The sequence below is a fragment of the Typopeltis vanoorti genome, chromosome 9 (genome assembly GCF_054136105.1).
Source record: "Typopeltis vanoorti isolate ZY-2024b chromosome 9, IOZ_Tvanoo_1.0, whole genome shotgun sequence".
Classification (NCBI taxonomy): Eukaryota; Metazoa; Arthropoda; class Arachnida; order Uropygi; family Thelyphonidae; genus Typopeltis; species Typopeltis vanoorti.
The window spans coordinates 19,115,325-19,138,557 of NC_143557.1; the positions used below are offsets into that span (position 1 = coordinate 19,115,325).

Below are 23,233 nucleotides of genomic sequence, written 5' to 3' on the forward strand. Positions count from 1 at the left end.
CCCCTCAACTATGAATCAAAGAAAAACTATGATAACCAGTTTACTGGTTTCATTTGAAATAAAAGAATCGCCATAAACGTTTCCTACAGCACTAATATCTACTCTTCACCAAAAAAAAAAAACCGTTTGTACTGATTGTTGCAAGAACACGCGCCAGCTTTTCATGGTTCATATTTCTCATTTCAAGCAGTTGCAAGGAGATCATTGTTTTATTTACAAAACGGTAATGACGCGATTTGTTTTGTCCATTTAAAATACGTCGGTAAGTGTGACCAAATTACATAAATGGTTAAGCAAATATTAATCGACGAAGCCAGTGACTCCAAATGACGCAAAATTACAGCAGCTAGGGGACAACCGTCCACGGTGATTACGCAGACACCAGTAATTAAATGTTGGTAATTATAAGACGAAATTTTAATGCAAAGCGGTATTACATCTAACTGAATGCATTCCCTCTAAAGAGAACTACACTCTGAGCGTTGCATCTACGTAATAAGATTCCAATGATGACGATGGTAATCGGTAGGAATTTGTATGACATCTCTGCATATGCTGACACGTTCATAAACTCAATAAATTTGATAGTAAGTTGGAACGATTGAAATAATTTAAGTTTGACTCGACATATTACGCTATTTTCAGTGCTAGTAAAAATCCGTTGGTACTTCTGATGCGAATTACCTTCCTCTTCGTGAAACGGTAATTAGAACTTGAGACTAACTCAATGGAATTAATTTGGACACAAACAGATTACGCACTCTTGAATAAACTGCATTTCATTAGCAATACCGATCACAGATTGCGCTCTCGCAAATTTATCCGAAAACTAATAAACAAATCCATTATAAAATAACTGACTGAGAATTGCAAATTAAATTTCGGCCTGCAGTCCTATTTTATTATCCTTGCAAGTGAGAGCTCTTCCTGTAAGCGAAGATGTTAGGCCAGGTATGCGATGTAAGGGTCAAAATACTAGATACTCCTCGATAAGTTAAAGAAAATGCAAGTTATTTGGTCGGAGGAAGAGAAGTGATTTGAATTTTAAGTATTGTCGATTGTTGTCTATGCTGCTCTTTATGATAAGCCTACACATTCGTCTTGTAGCTCTCATCTCTTGCTAAGAGATGTTTGTAATCATGGGAGGGGCAAAAACCATCAGTTTCGCATCGGCAAAGATGCGAAGTCAGCAAATAGATATTTTGCAGTGGGGAAAGACCAATGGTTATACCAATACTGTTTCCAATATATATTATTTAAGAAATGGAGTAGCGAACTCGTCTTAATCATCGTGGCCACTTTCGTCGGATTCGCGATTTAAGTTTGCAATAATAAAATAGTGTTCAAATTTTAGTCCCATTGCCTACATGATACTCGAAAAAAAGGCCCAAATGTTCGTACTTGCATCAGTGACACGAGTTCATCTAACCGATGAATTGAATCTGTTGGACAATCGGAAAATGTCCTTCAAAAATTATTTGGAATCCGAAATATCTTAACCATTAGTTTTTAACGCATTCGTTTTTTCTCTACTGTCAAATATTTGTACATTTTTCACGCAAATAAAATTTCTTAAGAGCAGGGGAAGAGAGTAAATCGTTTTAAGTCCATGAATCTTCAATGTAAAAAGAAGAAAAAAAAATCAGAAAGTGACAAGAGCGAAGTCGGTTGCTGTATAGCGAACCGCATAAGAAGTGGTGTTAGAGAGAATAGAAGCAGATGTTGTATCGCTTATCGCGTGTAAGTTAAGAAAAAAAACATTGAAAAATCGGGAGGAATACCAGAATGGAAAAACTGCAGAGAAACATTTCAATGGAGTGAGTAGAGAAGCCTTTTGAAAGGCAATTCATCGAGAACAAGAAAATGCTTTCTGAGAAGCAAGCGGTTCACTAGAAAGGTTACACACTTCTTTATACTATTTCTCGATAGCGATGAAATTTTTTTTGGTTAGTCCTACTCCCGCATCTCGACGCTACCACTACCGTCACGAAGTGGTAATGTTCCGTGCAACGGCGACTACAATGTTCCGATCATATTCAGCGATGTTTCTGAAGACAAAAACAATTCAACGGGAAAATCTCTCTGTCTCCAGACACTGCTTTATTTCGCCAGTTATCTCAGTTAAATGTAATCCCCTAACTTCTTTCAAATGCGAAATCTTTCTTCTAACAAATTCACTGCATTTAAATTTTTTGAATGGGAGGAATACAAGCTTCTGACGTATAAATCTTAGTTGTTACAATATATCTACAACCTCCTTTCGCTTTCAAAATATCTTAAGAAAAATGCTAAGATCTACAAAGAAATCACTTTTTATATCCTACAGACAGAACTTTTTCTTTGCGAACAAGAAAGAAGCGAGATTATTGATTTTGCGTTGGTCCACTAGTGGCACTGCTATCAACTTTATAACGTGCTGACAGTATGATACAAGAATTTGCATTGTCGATCAAACAGGAAGTGCAGGGCCACATGCGATTTTTTTTTACAAGCGGACTAAATTTCATGCTTGAAGTTTTATTATTATTTATTGAGATATATCACGTCCCTCAGTGTTCAATTTTAGCTACACAGAAGATCCACACAACGACAAAAAAAAATTATAGTTCATAATCGGAGAAGCGTGGCTCAAAATCTGTTTCATTCTGATTTTGTTGATATCAATTATCAATGTGTGAAGTTAGACAACTGCGGTATCTTATTCTCTTTTTACTCACAAAAGAAGCTTATGCAACAGAATAATGTCCACTGTGCAGTAAAGATCAATACTGTGGTCGAACTAGATTTAACACAGCAGCAGAACAAAAACAATGGCTAGTTTCGCATTAGGCAATTAAAAATAAACTATAACCATAGTAAGTTGCTGCGTGGAGAAGCTGCTGTTATTAATCGGTACCAACAAGAGAAAATAATGTATTGGTGGCGCGGATAGAATATTTGTTGTCTAAACGGAATTGGGTAGCACGAACTGCGAAGGTAGTAAACAGACCGATTAGGAATCGTTGTAGTTGCTGATGATAAATTCTGTGTTAGTGTGCTATTAAGAATTACGATAGTGTTTTCTCTGCAAGAGGGTTTCAAGAGGATAATACGAGGCCAATACCTCAATTGGAGCATATGTACCTCAAAATGTGAAGGAAGAACGGAACTTGTAACTGCGAGAAGAGTGACAGATCACAAAGGATTTCAGGTCGCATTTTAGAAAATGGATGAATTTCATCGCTGACGATGAAATTATTCTCATCGGCGATAAAATTGTCAAAGACCTGAAGAATGGAAGAAGTTCCATGCGTGGCCTTCTCGAGCGATTTCTGGTTTATATAAAAATTCCTAACTCTTAGTCCCCACCCAACAAGGCTAATACTCAGTGTTTTGTTCGTGTAAATTCTGCTGACAAAACTTTTCGTGCTCAAAACACACAGCAGTATTAAGGATTTGGCGACTAGAATAGAGAAATGCATATTATGGGGGTATATGAGGGTTGACTTCATCTCATGTAGATGACTGCGCGGAGATTTGGTGTCCTAAATTTCGAAGAGATCAAGGAACATCTGACCAAATGTCAAATACTCGCAATATTGGCCATCAGGACGGAGGCATTCGCCGAGTATGACAGATGAATGGAGACGAGTTGATGAGCGAAAATTAGCAAATCAATTGCGATGGAATTATTCTCAGATTAATGCCGAGCCATGGGAGAAGGGATTTCTGACTACTTGAATCGCAGGGCGATTTTGATTTTTCCTTCGGGATATTCTTTTCACTCATGAACATACTAGGATTTATTCTTCACTTCATTATGTACACTCTGCTTCTGATAAATTAGTTTTTGTTTGGGTCAAGCGTGCAATAGAAAGACAATTTTTCGCTTATCTTTTTATTGCCAATTCTTATTTGTTTTTAATTATGGAGATTGACGAATCTGTCTTAAGCTCGTCATACTCTAACATCCCTTGATAAGTTCGCCGGTTTTCACAAAAGGAATATGTGATCAATAACATTTTCAGTTATCCTAGGTAAATCATTATTTGTTGATTCTCTTCGTATTTTTTTAAAAAAAGTAACCAGGACCAATGACAATATCAAGTGTGAACGTGTTTGTAACGTTTGCTGCACATTTTTTCACCTTCGCTTATTTTTAGTTTAAAGCTTAATTCTTCCCTCCCTCCGTTTTAAAATTTTGGCGTACAAGGTTTTGCTCCAAATTTTGAAGACTAATGGAAATCATTTTGATTTACTTTTGTTTAGTATCGTCCTTATTAGCTTCCGATTTTAATACAACAACTGAGCAAATAAACAACCGCTTATTCTGCTCTTTTCACAATGCAGTATGAATTTCGTGAAAGAACGGAGTTTGCATCGCATGTTCTCTCATTGGGAAAACTGCTTCAGAAAATCTCTCAAATGTTGCACACAGAAAGGCGGACGTCAAGTCCAGCAAGATAGCTTGCTTCGATTGGGAATATGCTGTGCATCGCGAATAAGTTCTTGCAAGCCGAATTGCCAAATGAGTGTTCTCAGGAATTTATTTGGGGACGATATTCTCCATAACCATCAAGAAAGTGACCCTGCTATACACACACAAAGGAGTTATCATGATAACTCCTTTGTGTGTGTTTGTTCATATCTATGCAAAAAATACAACATGGCGTGCGTGTCCCGTATATGCCGGGCTTTCCCTCTGACTTCGAGTTTAATTGCAGTTGAAATCTCAAACATGGGGACGCGCGCTATCAATGGAAAACTTGGATGTTTTCAGGAGTGAGACAAACGCGGGGCTGCAAAATGCCCGCGAGACTAATCAGATTAACCTTCAATTTACTTTAATCTTCCCACGAATTTGTTAACACCTTGTACTTTATAGTCAAAATATTTCTGCTCCAAACTCTTTTAGTATTAGACAATTTGCTTAAAAAATATTTTAAAAGAATGTTTAAAAAAAATGCAGACGGGAACTATTTTTGGAAGATCAGTAAGGTAAGAAGGAAACCTTCAGACGGTATATATCGGAGTTGCCTTTGCTTGGAAAGCCTGGTTCGAATCCCATTTTAAGCTGCTAATTCGTCTTCAGACTTATACGTGGTAAAAGGTGTTTTTTTTTTTCTGATCGGAAAATCTTTTTTTTTCCCTTCATAAATTAGGCAAACCGGCTTTGTGAACTCAACCGCAGTTGAGTTCACAAATTTGACCGGACGAATGACAAGCCAATTGTATTAAAATGTCTAAGGAACTGAACCAATCCTTGCATACAAGAGATATATTGAATATATGAGAAAATATGGTGGAAGTAAAACAACAATAAGCCCACTCAAATTTAAATCAAGATTGCTATGCTGATCTACAGCAAAATGTATACTTCAATGGGTTATTCAAATTCGAGTAAGATAACACAAAAGAAACTGGGGTTTATTAGAGAAGAACTCTAAATTGAATAAAACCCTCTTCTCTACGCCCCTCCCAAAAAACGAGGGGAAGCCTTTCTACTGACAATCTTTACCAACTATGTTGTAAGGTGACAGTATAAGATCGCACGTTGCAGTTATGAAAAGAAACTTTGGTCGACTATATGAAAGACAACCATTTCTCTGGTTAGCCACGGTATTTATTATAGCACCTGGGCAATGACAGCGCAGGAGTAAAGAAGACAGCATGGAATCGAAAATCCTGGATGGCATATTTTACCGTCCTTCAGGTTGCTTACAAACAATCCATTTGTATTCATCTTACACGAACTTGGGTCTACTGGATCGATCAGGACTGCTTGGATGCACACAGTAAGAAAACATACGCATAGTAATGCACTGGAATTTCAGTAAGCAAGTCTTTGCTCTATCCCCCCCCCCCACACACACACAAAGAAAAGAAAACAAACTGCAACAATCGCCGTAACTATTTTTGAATTTATACGACACATTTTAGACAGTAGTTTTAGGTGCATTTCATAAGCGCGCGTGTCGGCCACTGCGTGAGGACATTTCCACATTCAGTAAGCATACACTATAGCACTTGAAGCAACTACAGAATTATGCAACAGGAAACTGATAAACACGCTACAACGACAACTGTGTGATCATTCCTGTCTACTGTGCTTTTATTAGTGAAAGTCTTGATGCTTACACTAACAATTTAAGAGTATTTTCAATATCAGAAGGGGGGAAATGAAATTTCAGCGTTTCAGTTTGTGTGTAGCTGGTAAGGTGAGAGCCAAATGACGTTTTTAAGAGCGAGTCACGTTCCTACTTTACTCATGGTAAATAGCGCATGGCTAATATGTACAATTGACTTCAGTACGAATCCCACGTCGTTTGCTCCTAATAACATCGAAACGTCCCACTTCGGATTATTCTCTCCAACAGGAATTTATACCTGAAAGCGTATTTTAATGCGCCTGTAGCTAGATATTTTGCCTTCTATTATATCGTCAGTGTGTACATAACTTATCTGAAACCAGTTGCTCAGACATGTGAATAGTCGACGATATTAACATCTAGTCCATATGTTTTTTTTTTTTCAAGATTAATAATCTAATCTTTAGCTATGGCTTAAGGCTAACATCTCATCGCCCAGTGATTTTTATTTCCTTTGACTTATCTTATACACCCAATGTTGTCAGTGATGGCGTCTCCGTCGTTTTTTACAAGCAGAAATAGTTCCACATTTCTGAGGAGAAAAAAAAATGTGGCTGCCAAGTTTTCACGATCATTTTACTGCTGGTGTCCACAAGGATCTTAAGTGCTGGAATTGGTTGAAGGTGTTTCTAGCCTCACTGAGGCAATAGGAAACACGTCCTAAATCAGTCCCAAGAGTTGCGGATATTAAAGGCCCTTCCCACCAAGGGTTTGGATAATTGTGAATATCCTTGGGTGAGAGATGAATCCGTCGCCGGAATTGGAGGCATGAAGAGGCTTTAAATTTTTACACTTCTAGTCCTGATAGTTTTTTTTTTTTTTTAACCCTGCTAACTCGTGCTACTGATGTTTAATAGGTTTGCTCATGAATAAAATGCACTTAAGTCGTTAACTGCTTGTGCCTGTTCACAATATTTATGTTCTCTGAACGACAATATAATTGTTTTCAAATAAGAATAGTTGCAAGAGATCAAGTCGATACGGATAATCTGGAGGAGTTTCAAAATAAGTAAACGGAAATTACGGGTTAAGTAACTAAGGTGTTTGTTACTTAACCGGTAAATTGTTTGCAGGAGGGGGGGGTCTTTTATCTTAATATGAGACTAATTCGTCTTAGATTCTAAAAGTATTTTGCGTTGTGGATGGGATCCCAACATCTGAACAGAAGTCTCGCCATCTTCGAGACTGCGCTACTCACGGTGAATGTACTGAAATTGAACTCGGCTGTTGTGAACAGTTGTTCTCGTAGTGAGAAGGGTTAGTTATGCAGTGGGGGGCGGAACACTGCTTATTGGCCACACGCATGTAGGCTGTTGGTACTCGTTTCAAATCGAGCTAAATGAAACATCTGAAGGGCCCAATATTTCTGTTGGTATTCAATATGCTATGCGACTCATTTTTTGAGCCAATAACTATTATTACTTTTCTTGCTTAAAGCCGGCTTGAACGTTCGGGTCACTAACGTGAAAAGGATCATCTTGTGATAACATCTAATAGAAAGACTTACAATAGAAAGTTTTGACAGTAATTGCGTGTTAGTTTTACTTCCCAGTACAGTCTCTTTAAGTATTTAAAATTATTAATATACGAGTATTTTTATAAGCTAAACGACGTATATTTCAATAATTATCACATGACAGGAAGTGACGCGTGATAACCCACTCTTCCGATCTCTAAACTGAATAGTAAACAAAATGCTCATGTTATTTCCGTAATATTTCTAATTTCGAAGATGAGTCGTTCTTTAAAACGAACTAAATTTATGTTGTCAAGAGCAGTGTTGATTACATTGCTAATATATGGCGTCACTTCCTGTCACCTTCGCTGTTTCATTCTTTTCATGCGCAACACTTCATTATCTCCTGTAAACACACAAGACCATTTCGAAGAGTCTTTCTTGCTGCTTTGAACCGAACTTATCGCATGAAGATTTCCTTCAGTTTCCATTCAGAGGCATCAAGTAAAGTAAAATAAATGTTCTCGTTATATCCTATCAACATTTTTTCTTAACCCGAATGATAATGAAATTAAACCCCTTATGAGAATGAAATTTTCATAAGGAATTCATTCACTATCATTCTTGAATTATGACAGCTAACATGAGAGTAAAAATAATGAGCTAAACATTCATAATTTAAACTTTGTTCACCGCTCAAATGTAAGACTATGATTGCTGGCGTCCCCTACAACTGAAAGATTTACCTACCTTGGACACGCACTTAAGCTTTTACTCCACTTTACCTCCTCCCCGTAGGTAATGTTAAATACATCGTGGCGTAATCTACATAAACAACGCGAGGCGTATGCAGAATGCAGCAAATTAAGCCTTCGAGCTACTCTTCGCAAAACTTTAGCACCAACAGATGGCCTAATTCGCTGTTCTGCACTTAGCCTCGTGCAAATAACTTGCTAACAGCTCAAGGACTTCACGTCCAGTATAATTAGTTTTATTATCCTCCGTATGACAGATTAGTTTCTGGACTATTCGGTTAAGCTGTTAGCAGATTTCACTATTAATTGTTCTTATTCAAGTTCGCTATTCGACAGAAAACAAAACTCTATTGTTAACCAAACTGGATATTCAAATGAGATTCCATAACGTGTCTAAAATTAACCACATTTTTTGACTCTGCATGCATGCGCCTACTCTAACTAATAAAGGTTAGTTTTCGTCTATTCCATGGGGTAATTACTACATTTTCATGAACAATATCCCCTACACAGCTAAAAGCTAGACCGTATTATTAATGCTCACCTTGCATTTAACATGTGTGCATAATATATACTCGTTTTCTGTGTACATTTGGGATAGTTGTCAAAGAACAATGTACTGCAAGCACGTGAAAATCTTATTAAATTCTCATTTCAGTTTTTAAGAAAACTTGAATAAGAAATAAAGGGGGAAAGTATATTGCTGGGTCGAAGTGAAATCCTTTCGACCGATAAGTCCTGTACCCTCCTGTTACGCCTCGCCCCCCTAATCATTTATATTAAAATCAATCTAAGTGCCTCCGAATCACCTTGAGGCAATCGATTAAGTAGTTTCGTTACAAAAAGTGCCTACTGGAAAAACAAGAAAACACGGACTTACTTGCGTGTGCTATCACAGGTAATTCTTAATCCCATTGACGGACGAATACCGAAGTTCCCAACGAAGTGCTTAAACACGAGGATGCGCTGGAACAGACGTGGTGGGGGATCACAGCAGAGACAACGAACACACTGCTACGCGCAAACCAACCGAGGACTTCCAAGGACTGTGCGGAAACACAGGCAGTGACGTGAGCGCGCTCTATCTGCCGATCTCAACTCGTAGCGGAAAAACTCCCGTACCACCTTTCAACACACAAGTAAACTACAGGTGAGTTAACTTCGTGATTAGATTAATTTGAAGTGTGGGATAATGTTTATTATTTCCGTGTTTTATTGTATCGCACACTTGTAGTGAAGAGCGATGAAATTAGTGATGTCCATAAAATTTTATTGTCAAGGCCTTGATAAATCACTTGGCGAAGATCACTTAAAAGGCTGGAAACGTCTCTTATTAATTACTGCAACAAGTTAAACGCAATTAAATGTTACTTTTTACACAAAAATAAACACGAATGAAAAAACATTAGTAACATTGTTTGATGACAGAGACGTCCTTTTAAACTAGTTGAACACAGAGTGTGTGTGTGCGCGCGCAGGAGTTAGTCACAGCGTAGTATTATCTGGCTTAATGATACAATCAATATCTTTATTCCCCGTTGTTTACTTGCAGAAGGGACTCCAAGGTGAGAAATGGAAACGCCGCGCTTTCCTATACACTTCTGTTCGTTTTAGCTATCATTATGTATAATCATGCCGTCTAAAAACGGAAAGAGTCGTTTCAGTAATGAACGATACCAGGGTGGAGGAGAAAGAGCTTCGAATAACATGATGAAGCTTTAGATAAAAAAATAACCTGAACCTCTTAAAGATAATTATAATAATAAATGAAGAATAAAAAAAAATAAGAAGCTGTAAAAGGGAAACTACATGGACCAAAATATGTAGTCGCTCTCGTATACTAACATATTTTATTATTAGAGAAGTGAATAACGCCTTCAAGCTGTCCATGCGGTTATCGTGTGAATGGGTTATTTTTAGTGTTCGACGTAGTGAATAATTAATAAACGTAGAGATTTGGTTTCTGCATATCATGCAGCGTAAGGAGAATTATTTAATCGAACCAAGGCAATAAATATCTCTGTTTCTTGTGAGATATTGCTTGAATTCAAGCAGTAATAATAACTGGGAGAGTACAGAACTCAACAGAAAGACCAGTACAGGCGTAATTGACCAGCCCATTTAATTGGGCCATAAAGAACAGTCTACGGGATACTTCGTTAAGAGATATCCAGATTCACTTTTCTTCTTCTTCTGGTCGACGTTTCCATCTAAAAACTGCTACGTCAAAGTGAGGGCGTTGTAATTCTGGGATATTTGTTGGCTAAATTCAATTCTTTTCAACTTTCGTTTTCTTTGTCGAACCATTTGACTCAAATCATGCTCCTTTCTCATAACTGAAACTCTTTTAGCATAATCAGAAACAACTGCGAAGTGCATGATTACTAAGCAAATAATGAACATGCGATTTACAGTTCGGCCAGTTATTCCGTGAAAGTCCTATTAATTCAACTCTTTCCCATCAGCATATCAACCTAAGGCCAAATTTAGCAGCTGTTTGCAGAGTACTCATCTACCCGACCATGCATAATGCAATATTTATCCTCCACATGCATAATTCGTCATCGAAGCACTCATTTCTCCTCCTCCTTTTGGTAACTGCATGCAGTATCAAGGTTCTGAGCTTTATCCAACTTGGTTCGTCTACTGCGCTAGTGCACTACAGACTTTCGTGGGATGTCCTAAAATTATCCACTTCATGAACAACAGTAATGAAAATACCATTTCTTAGGATTGACATAAAAACTGTTGGTTCGAGATTCATTCGCCAAGATAAAGTGAGCCTCGGACCTACATAAAATATTCGGATGAGCAGAGATTATATATGGTTATCAGCTCCCAGAGTTCAAGGAATATCTTCAAAAATGCATATCTGATCGACCAGGAGAACTATTCCGGACGAATTTCATGTAAGGAAGCTCGGTGGCATTGACAAAAATGTTGGAATTCTAGACTAATATTTCTTAGGTTATTCCCCACTGTAGTGAAATAACCTCGGAATTATTAGTCATGGCATAGAAGGCACAGCAGTGCCATTCTTTCAAAAAATGCCACCGAGACTGTAATTATCTCTTGACACTCTGAAGTAACCTCCATTTAAAAACCTTTTATAGCTAAGCAGATAATATAAGTTCTGTATGTGAGGTGTTCGATCCAGCTTTCTCTGTACTTCGTTTTCTTGACTACAACTGCACATGAAGAGAATTTTATAGAAGCAGTGAGGAACATGAACGTACCTACAGAAAAGGCACCGCTGAAACAGAGCGCCTGTCCTGTGATAAAGTGACAGAAACGAGTCTGTGAGAGAGGAGTCACCTATTTAGCGGATCTCCCTCTTCTGTACATCATCAATAATGTTCTGGGAGGATTCGGATGCCCTACCCTAAATGTGAGAACAGATTGCTATGAAGAGGATGAGATGCACTTCAAATTTTTTCGCGCAAGCCATCTCAAAGAAGTCAAATGTTGAAATCAGATTTACTAAGCATTCCCATGCGATATTTATTTTTTGCATATTTACAAGCTGTGTAAGCACGAAGCCGCTCCACTAATTTAATATTAATAACGCACAACACGATGCAGAATCTTCTGTTTCTTAGTCAGATTAAATGTAAACAGAATTCTTCATGTATACATTTTATTTAAATAAGACCACAGTTAAATTACGAATATGGAAATTTTGGTTTAGAAAGAATTTGCAGCGAAAAATATTGATAAAATATTCAGCGAAATCAATAAAAGGCTTGAATATGAACAGGAAAAGGTTCCGTCCTTTCATGCAATTAACAAATTTTACAAAATGAAAATTAAAAATCATAACTGCCAGTAAGAAATTCTCATTTTCTTCAAAGTATCCTCATGATGATCTCCTTGCAAACTAAATAAATAAAATACTGCGCATATTTTGAATATTTACTGACATGAATGCCTTGAAATGCAGAATAATCTTAATTTCATTAATGTTTACTGTCCCTCCCGCACGCAGAGCCAGATTAATGCCTTTCAAGGTCCCAAGCACTCAAGGATCTTAAATGGATGTTGGTAGCACTGCTCGTTTGTTAACGATGGAAAGGGACGAATGATGAATGCTAGTTCAGTGGAGTAGCGTCTACGAAAGTACCTGTACACAAAGCATAACGCCGAGATGGTGGCTGAAGTGAGAGTATCGATTAGCGGAACCACTCGCCTTTGGAAAGCGCAAAGAATTTTGGGGAGATTTTGATGTGTCCTAAGAAGAGTATTCTAAAAGTAGCGGATTTGGGATTTGTACAAAGTTAGCAACTGCAGGGGTGAAAGTAACGCTTGAGCTTAGGATGCAGATTTTTTTGGAGGCTGAGAATGTTACTCATGTGGTGTGTTAATACCAGAAAAGGATTACAGGTATTTTAAATGTCAATCCATGACTAGAGAGCGCTAACCAGTCCGTTTATCTACGTACTCTCAAAGTAATAGAAGGCGAATTCAAGTTTTCTTGCATAAAAAAGCCAAGACAGTGTTTCGGTAACTTCGGAATGGATTGACATCAGCTAAACTATGGACAAGATTACCGAGTAACGAGAGAGAGAGAGAGAGAGATGAGTGTAATCTAAAGGAGAGCATTTTGTTGAACAGGTCTCGACGCCAAATCCAATAAAATGCTCAGGGAATTTAGAGAGGTTTCTCCAATCCTTTGCATATTTAGAGGTGAGTGAGATGGACTCGGAGATCGGGATTTCCAAGTTTTGAAGGAATATCTTCATATTCTGAGAATACTATTTCTTATCGATCAGGAGAACGTGGTACGCCACCAGGTAGCGAAGAAATTGAGTGACTCTCTCCATTATTTTCGATAGAACTTAGGTGAGAGCAACGGCCAGGGAACTAATAACAGACTATCTCCTTTTCTTTGAAATCGGCTGAATATAGGCTTGCTTCCATTTATTGGGTTAAACATAAGCAGAGTACAAAAGAGCGTAGACATAATATAGGATAACTGTTAGTTCTACGTTTGACTACACCTAGAAAAATGTCGGAATCACGTAGGTTTTATCTCGGTTATTTAATATTTTTCTGATGCCTTTCTGGAGAACACTTCCGGGGAGGCAAGCAGTGCTCTGTAGTGCCTTCATCGTCTGTGTGAGAGTTGGACAAGAATAATGATGGCAGGGATCAGATTTGTCTTTAGGTATTGTTTCAACCGTTTTATCTAGGGAGGGAGAGAAGGGAAGGGCGCGAGGAGAGGAGAAAACAAAATTACCTCGCTAGGCGGAACTATTTAGATCAGGAGAAAAAGTAGTACTCTGATCATGCAAAGCAAATCTAAAGGTTCCATAAATCCCCCTACTTGTGGACGTATGAGTGCCAAAAACACAAGCTCGAGAATGATTGGGGAAAGAAGATCTGTTTTCCAGAGTAAAGTACCAGTACGTAACCAGAGTACCACACGCGAATACTTCAGTTTCAATTAGACGAAACTTTTCTGGCATAAAAATATCTAAGAGGAAATATATTCCTCAAGATCTTTCATCGTCCCGTCTGAGACACCAACCACCCGGTTTCTTAACCTCCCTCCCCCCGAAAAATGTTCTCTACTCTACTAGAGTAGAGTTCTTGGATTACGTAACCAGTATCTACGGTAAGGTACGGTACGATACGATATTAATGCGCAGTAAGTTTACACCCGCTTGAACAGGTACGATTATCATAGAAGCTTACTTTGATCGAGCTTAGACCATGATGTTTCGGTTTGCAACTGAAAGACCATCTTTAAGGAATTTTGTAATCATTTGCGTGTAGTTCAGCCAGTTTTATAAGTGGGAGGAAAATATTGATCTCAAATTCTCTTTTAGGGATCATCGATTGCCTATTGTTCCACGTGATTTGATTGAATGGACTTGGAATCAAACTCCATCTACGAGAAGAGAGGTGACGACGCTTTTCTCTTTTCCTTTATTAGGAAACCATCAAACGTTTTCAAACGTCAAACCTTATTATTCGAAGCAAGTCTTGATAGCTCTATGGTGGAAGGGTTCACGTTGAATAATTCGAATTTTTACTCCTGCAAAAACGGACAAATGGCCACAGAACTAACAACCGATACATCCTCTTTAGTTTACTTCATTTTCACCTATAATACGAGCAGTGGTTGTTGATGAAAAGTGGGTGAAGGAATTGACCACCTCTTACAGTATATCTCCCATGTTTTATATTTCCTATTTGTCATGCATAATGTACTCGAGTCTGCAGATGACTGTTCCAAATTCCCCACAATGCACAGCGCTGCTTTTCTCCACACAAATTTATTGGAAGCTGTGTTCGATCTTGTACAAATAAGCCAAGCACGTCTTGTTGGCTCATCGTTAATTTCAATTCCAAGTACTGATGTTAAAATCGATCATTCAGAGTTAATTGATGACTCTGCTTTAGGGCGTGCAAGCAGGAAACATTTGAACTCTTTTTTTATTATTTCCTTCAGAAATGCATTGTATTTAAATTTGATTTTTTTAATGTTGAGCAGCAAATGTTTCGTCACAACATGGCCAATCCATGCATTTAATCTTTGCAGTGTACCTTTAATAAATTCTTGTTGGTTTTAAGCAGTTTTATTATAACATGACGACGAGATATCCGTTGTTGTTTTTTTTTAATGCAGGTCAACAAACTCCTTGGATAACTTTTATGTCAAAGGGTACAAAAGTGCTTCAACTGAACTGCATTGCTGGATACAACTAAAAGAGCAGAATTTCTCCTATGAGACAGTTGGGTGACATAAACTAACTCATAAAACTACACAGAAAAGCTATTATGGGTCAGTCCATCGGTATCAACCTTAGAAATTAGCTTTCTTAATCGACTTTAACTTTTAACAGCTCATCAGGTAACACAGTGCGTGATATTTCCGTAAAGTAGATATTTCAACTTTCAAGCGCTACAGCACACTATTGCAGTACAAGTCTTGAAATGTAAACTCTCGATTACGCAACAAGATGATGGACTGCACAGCTTTGGAAAAGAATGTTCGACCCTACAAATAATGTTTAAAAATAATCTACTGAACTTACAGTTAACCAGTAAGTTCAGTAGATTCGCCCTTAACTTCTCTCAGAAGAGATGAATCACAGATTTCGGACATCAGCAATGCAAGTAGTAGTAGTTGTGTGTGTATGTGTGTGTGTGTAGAAGATTTAACTAATATAATGAAATATTAAAAATAAAAGAATGGTGACTTAAGAAGTTCAGCAGACTATAAATCAAACAAAAAGATGACATTTGTAGAACAGTTATGAAGTTATGACTCAAAATGTATAACGGCAAATTATTTTATGGAAATATGAGGAGTTTTTTTTTATTTACAGACACTCAACGTGCTCTAAAAATATTACATATAAATAAAAAAGTATCAGCGATGCCTGACAACACAAGAATTGAAGAAAGGGAAACCAAAAATGTCGAATTGAATGACAAAACGCCAATTTTGTAACTACGTGGTAATTTCAATTCGAAACACGTGATGACCTCAATCAACAAGCAACAAATGAAATTCTGAGGGGATTTCCCCCATAAATCACCTGAAAATATGCATGCAGTAACAAAGAGAATTGCAAGGAAAAGTCATGTTATCTTTAATGAAAATAATATCAGATCTAAGTCAGTTTGAAAGACAAATGCCTTTAACGATACAAGAGTATAAGTCATGAAGAGAGCACTGCTGTTTTCTAAGAACATTTCAAGCATAGCGAAATACTGTATACGCAAACAAGCACCTGACTGAAAAATTAAAGAATCCGCTGTTGTTACCAAGAAATGTAAGAAGTACACTACAGATATCTCTGGGTCAAAGGTAAACTTTTAATGAAATGAGAAGACACTCCCGAGGATCAGGTGAGCCTCTGTAAACGCCAAAAAACTTCAAGTGAGACATAAAACCGACTTACAAACGATGATGCTTGACGAAAATAACTGAGAGGTAATTTTCCATAAATGCTCTTTATTTTCTGACACTGGATTTTTATCTAAAATATTATTTATAAGAAATATCATCATCAGTTTCCTGATATGTATCCTCAAGGGATGCTCTGGTTACTATGACATCAGTACAATGATTACGTTTGCATTATTATTAATCTCCTATCAACACTTTTCATCCAAAGTAGTCTATAGTCAGCATTCCAATATTGTGATATCTAGCATTTTGTGCTTCTAATTCACTTCTGACTGAATCAATCCGTCTAGATCTTCGTCTTCCTATTGATCTCTTTCCTGCCATCTTGGCATCAAACACCTGTTTTGCTAATCTTTCCTCACCCATTCTGTTTAAGTGCCCATACCACCTTAGATTAGTCCTGCTTACACATTCTTGAATGCAAACAATATTCAGTTCCTTCCTAATGTATTCATTTTAATATGACTCTGCCACTGATACCATCTGTTCACTTCCCTAATTTTTCTCAGGACTCTCATATCTGTAATCTCTAATCTCTCTCTCTCTCAAAGACTAGAGATTACAGATTACTCTCATATCTGTAATCTCTAGTCTTTGATCAAGTGCTTTATTTCTAACCCAACTCTCAGATCCATTACTTAAAACTGGTTCGAACACTGTCTTGTATACTGCTAGAGTGGTGTTTTGGCTAATTTGGGGTCAGTTAAGGGTGAAAGCAATAACTGGGAGGAGACTTCAATATCACCTTTAGGGAATGAGGAGAACCGACTGGGACTTCTGACCTAATGTTCAATTTCACCGTGGTGCTCCCCGTTTGTATCTACTGGGTACTGAATGAAAGAAAATAGGCTGGCAATTTGGGCTTAGACGACCAAACTTCACGCTCTCTCTCTCTCTCTCTCTCTCTCTCTCTCTCTCTCTCTCTCTCTCTCTCTCCTAGCTTAACCCACAAATGCATATGTTGTTGTAACATGAGATATAAGAATTATTCGAGATAAAATTCAAATATAAATATTCAAGATCAAATGCTGCATAAAAAGCACTTCTAGACAATGTAAACTATCCATTGGACATCTTCGTATAAACAATGGGAAAATATTATGAATGCAAATATTATAACAAATTTGCAAATTATAATCGTCTTTATTCGAAATTCTCTACTTGTTACATTATTAACATAATAAAAATCGAAAATGCCGATATATGTTTCATTACCATAATTTCTGTTTAATGACTGTTTATAGATCGCTGCGTTACACATCGCCCAAACCGATACACAAATTGAAGGATATTTTAGTTGAGAATAAATCTGAAACTTTCATAATTGGTGATAACAATATAGCTTTGCTGCTAAGAAATCTCCTGTCGAGATGATGCAGATTTATAAGCTACGCTTGTTCTCCAACAACGTACTGCTTTCTACGATGGAATTTAATGATAGTATATCTTGTTTGGATCAAGGAATTTGCTACAAAATCTGTAACAAAATTCAAGCAACAAATCTAAAACAACCGCTCTCCGATAATTTTCATACGTGTTAAATACAACGGACTTCCGAGTATTTAAATATACGCAAGCTCCGTCACTTGGCAACTAACAGAGTAGTTAACGAAAACTAATATCTCCAATTCCTATTAAAATGTCCTAAATTATTAAACAATAAAATAAGATCTCATCTAAGCTTAAGCCAAGGAAAAAGTTCAACTAACTGGCAGTAAATAAGAGATAAAATGAGTAGATCTTCAAACAATACACAGATACCATCAAATACACTATAAATTAAACGGAAATAAAACACCTGCTAACGCACAACGAATTCCTAAATCGTTGCAGTAATTTAAAAAACAATGGAAGCTTGTAAATAACTTAACTGCAAGATATTCGTGGGCAACTCTTCCTGCATTTGCAGAATATTAATGGTGGTGGAACAGACGCAAATGAAGACAGACGATTAGTTGTTGAACTCAATAATCATTACGACACAGTCTGAAAAGTATTCCAAAGAATGTTAAAACCACTCTAGCTAACTACATCGACAAAAGAATTACTGCCTTTTCGCTGCTTGTGAAATGAAATTTGAAGTGTTATTAACTAGCCTGAAAATTCTGAACATGCAGGCTGCAATGGAATTAATTTCAATCTTGTCAAAGAATGCCAGGTGCACATAATGGACTCATGCTATTTTATAGTTTTAACTTATTACTGATGACTGACATATTGCCATCGGATTTTAAGAAGTCAGAGTATGTTTCACTTACGTTTATAAACTCATTTTATAGTTGGCCCGATGACCACAAGTTTACTTAAGCAATTTTTCGATAGCTGCGCAAAGCCTTTTGACACAGTGCTCCATGACATCTTAGTAAAGAAACTGAAAGTGATAGAATTACGAGGTACCTCTCTCTCTCTCACACACACAACACACGTATATATGATCAAATGTATTCTTTGACTTCCGTGATCAATGTTTAGATCACAGACAGTAGCTTGGGGGGGGGGGGGGACCGAGTTGAGTAGACGATTTGAGAATACAACTACGCATCGCATACGATGCATAGTTGTATTCTCAAATGACGGAGCATCTGCAATGATCGCTAATTCATGAGAAGTATAGAAAGAGAAGACACAGCATAACATAAATTAAAAAAAAAAAGAATTTTAATTAAGAAAAGATTTTTTGAAAATTTTCTAGTGTTTTTTTCTTTTTCCTTTGGTGGGGCCAGGACCCCTTCCGGGTGCGCCACTGATCACAGAAGTATCAATAACTTCTGTGATCTGACCCTAATGCAAAACGAACACTTCCACCAACTGCACTACTTTCGGAGACAGAAGAAAAAGCAAAGCATGATGAAACCCATCTTCTATAAGCAACAAATTGGTTTCATTTTTAAAATAACTTCAAAGTTACAGAAACAAAACGTTTTTAAAGCTGAGAAATTAAACATGCGAAGCGAACAGGGGCGGCTCGTTTATAGGCACTGCGGAACTGCAGCACCCCCAATTTTCTCGATATATAAATATATTTATTAATTTATTTATATTTGCTTGTAATATTTAATTTTATCATCAACAATCCTACATTATTCTCTTATTTTGTATAAAAATAATAAGAATCCATCTTGTAGCACTTAGGAGGGCGAAGGACGCTAGCAGCACTGTGTTTACCACAGTGTCATATTGCTACGCGCGCAAGCATATGCACGTCATAGCGTAATGCGGCACTGTCCTTCGCGCAGTTCCACTGTTGTTGATATGCAGTTTGCGCCAGTAATAGTAGTGTTCATAGTGCTTGTCGTGTTTACTCCGTCTCTTTAAATATTTGGACATTACAATTAAAGGACTTAATTGTAATGTCCAAAAATCGTAAATCCATTTCTTTAATTGTAATTAAAGGAATGGATTTTATTTTTAACTAATTTTGAATTATACTAAACTGTATAATTTTATTGATAATAAACTATACTTTTTCATGTTTAATTTTTTTTTTAAATTTTTATGATAATTTTGATATTTTATGCAAACACGTATACACTGTACTTAGAGTGTGTTTGTATATTTCGAAAGTTGCAGCATCCCACGATTTGAAGCCACGAGCCGCCACTGGAAGCGAACTTTTTGCCATTAAAATACCTTTGCAATATCAGAGTAAATTCAAATTGTAATTTGCTTCGAAACCAAAACGTTCCCATTGTAAATTATTTAAGATTAAAAACAGATTGTAATTTAAGTTAGAAACCACGCATAATTGACGTACTAAAGAGGTTACCACATATGTTCACAACTGACTTGACTATTTTTATCGATTTTTAAACTTAATAATAATGAAATATACATTTTGCATAAATAAAAACTGCTATTCTCAGTTACGGAGAAATGTGGAATCTGCCTCGCCATACAACAATAACTAGTTTCCGATATACGAATATGTAATCTGCAATAAATATACTTTTAATGAATTTAGATATTTATAAGTTGCAGTTATTCCTAAAAACAAATATGCGATGCACCTTTTACAGTAAATGAAATTGTGTTTCCCAAAACATGAAAAATATTCAAAACTCACCTTTGCTTGTAAGAAATGAAATCATCTTAAACAAATATAAGAATATGGTCGAAGAACAGTTCTACTTCTATACAAATAAAGTAAATTTATTCTGCATAACTGTATAAAATAAGTGGGTCAGCAGAGATAATGGTGCGGGTAAGCTGAAAAGTATTTATAGATTCTGTCTTTATGCAGTAAATGCACGTTGCTACTTGATTGAATTGATTTCACTGAACTAATTTTGCATTCTTTATTTGTAAATATTTGTATTTACAAGGAAAAGCATGTCGGCTATTGAACATTACATGACGAACAAATATCTTCATCATTATGGTTTCGAGTTGAAGATGTTCACGGAATCGCCACTATTTGCTAATTTTAAAAAAATCTGTTTACACACGACACTGGTGTGGTATAGATTTTGTAACTTCCCGTATGCAGTACTCATACTGTATATATTTACGTTCACACGTATGACTACATACAGCTGCCGATTATATCTTTTAATAACCTGAGTGAACTGCTGCTGCTCTTAGGATGAAAGTATGGTTTCTCATATTTTTGTCTTTAACTTTAATCTGGAATTTACAATGAAGTGATTGATAAGCCACGCAAGTGTTTGTCAATTTAGTTTAAATAACTCCTTACCAATCGTGTCTATAAATTGCGTGTGTTCTCAAGGCCGATTTTTCTGTATGCGGAATTTAAAAAAAAAAAAAACGAGTTTGCGGTAGAAAAACCCTGCTATCTCCGTATGAGATCGTCTTACTTTCAATTGAAAAAAAAAAAAAACATATAGATTCTCGTTGGGAAACGAGAATCGAACTTAAGCCCTTTCCAATTGAAGGCCACAGTATATCGTCTTTTTTCCAATTGCGCTACGGAGGCGCTTATGAGATCTTTTCAATTTCCACTTGGGTTGTGATCGACCTTTTATATAAAAAAGAAAATAAAGCCAGTAAAAGCGGCGTATCTAAAAATCAGTATCAAATATTTTAAATAAGTCACTTCATAATCAGTACAATTATATTCGCGTTTTGCTTAAAATACAATTTAAGCAATTTCTTTCCGATATTTGGTTATTTTATGTAACAGGTATTCGCAATACCCTGATTCAGAAAAATGTCAATTACTTCCCAATGTCTTTAGTAAAAAAATCTGTTAAGTAATATTGTATTTTATGAAAATATCGTAACACCGTGAAAAATCAGACTCAAATCAATTACGAAGATGACAAAATCTGTGATATATCACACACGATGGTTTTGTACATTTTCACTGCAAACCTCAGCGACAATTCTCCCAGCGTTTCCGTACCGTTTGCATCGCATGAGTGCAGCCAACTACACTTTCATTTCCTAATTAATTACTGCGTTTTACTTTTTAAACTTGCACAACTATCTGATTTTAAGCATAAGTTGATAAATCTCCACAGCGCAGGAGACATGCGCGCTTCGGATGCAAAAGACCTAAACTCAATTCTCCTCATGATGAAAGGAATCTTTATATGTGCTTTATCAAATGACGTGATTTGGCTGCTTCTCATAAGCAAACTTAATTTTTAACTCCAGTTAAAAATTAAGTTTGCAGTTAACATATAAAAATAAGTTTTTGGCTTTCTGCGATTAAGACTTAGAAGAGGCGCCATGTAATAATAATAATAGAATTTTAAAAGAATTACACGTACGCGATCATTTCTAAAGTTCTGCACACTGCACCCCTATTATTTAACGTGAACATTTAACGAAATGCACTTAAGGATTTCAGTGTAACTTGAATTCCGCTGTATCACCGCTGTCCAACTTTTGGTATACCCTGTATTTTATTCTTGGTAGCAAACTTTTTTTTTTATAAGCCACTGATGTTATGAATTCTGAGCGGACATTTTACTTTTTACTCCTGGGGTCCTACTGTATTTCTGGAAGCAAAGTTGCTTCATTTTCTATGTAGGTTTCGCCAATGTAGTCTGAAAGTTCGCTTTTGGGTTGTTACACTCGATAGATAGAAGAAAGAACATTATTCTGTTTCTTCTAGGAGTCAGCGACGGAAGGCCAAACATTTCTCACTTTCCTATGTTTATTTTGATGATGTTTTGCTAAACCAAGTTGTTGAGTCTTTGTCAAGAAAGAAATCGTCATCCTTTTACGGAAACAGACTGTATTTACAGTTGAATGTATGGCAATTCTCGAAATCTGCGTACGACATTTCCGGTGATGGTTGGAGGTTGTCTAATTGGCAAATATCACATAGTTCAAGAGATGCATTGGTGTACCTCTCCGTTCTCATGTCTGGTCATAAAAAATGCTAAAGGCACTAATTGTCATTTTTCATGCAGTGGAAAAAAAAAAAAAAACTTGCGTGAACAGCTTAGGTGAATTGCTGAACGTGCCGTCGGATTTCAGTGTAACAAAAACAGTGTAACAAAAACAGTTTTAGAACTACAAAGAAACTGTAGATTAGTTAAACAAGGGAATGCAACTGTTCATATTTAAAAAATATTAGTTCTAACGTTTAATTTTTTTAAATAATTCGTTATAAAGAGTTTGGTAGAGAAAGAAATGCTAGATCGATAAAGATAGGCACCTCACTTTCTATGGGATATTTTGTCATGATTTAGGCTGGTTTGTCACAAAAATAAAAACCATCCACAGTCTTTATTTTTATTTTGTTGCTCATTTTCTGTCGACTGAACGCTTTGGCATTTCTCATGGTTGTGGTCCAAGGAACTGTCGATCACTTTATAATTTCATCCAGTCTTAAAAACACTTGCAACTATTCGAAACACAGCAGTATTTCTTAATATTATTGTTCAGCAGTTTGTGAAACCCGCCACACACACACACACACACACACGTGCATTATCTTGCTTTTTCCAATCAAAATATTTTCCCAGCTCCATGCTGACTTATGACTACCAATAATTATAAT

General features: G+C 36.6%; 1 pseudogene across 1 annotated transcript in view; it reads right to left on the reverse strand.

Moving 5' to 3' along the window:
• The window catches only part of LOC150102910 (dopamine receptor 2 pseudogene), a 289,605-nt pseudogene extending 280,272 nt beyond the window's left edge, over positions 1–9,333 (reverse strand). The window contains exon 1 of the transcript XR_016548814.1: positions 9,220–9,333. The product of XR_016548814.1 is annotated as a dopamine receptor 2 pseudogene (transcript). The remainder of the gene's footprint in view (positions 1–9,219) is intronic.
• Between the last annotated feature and the right edge of the window lie 13,900 nt (positions 9,334–23,233).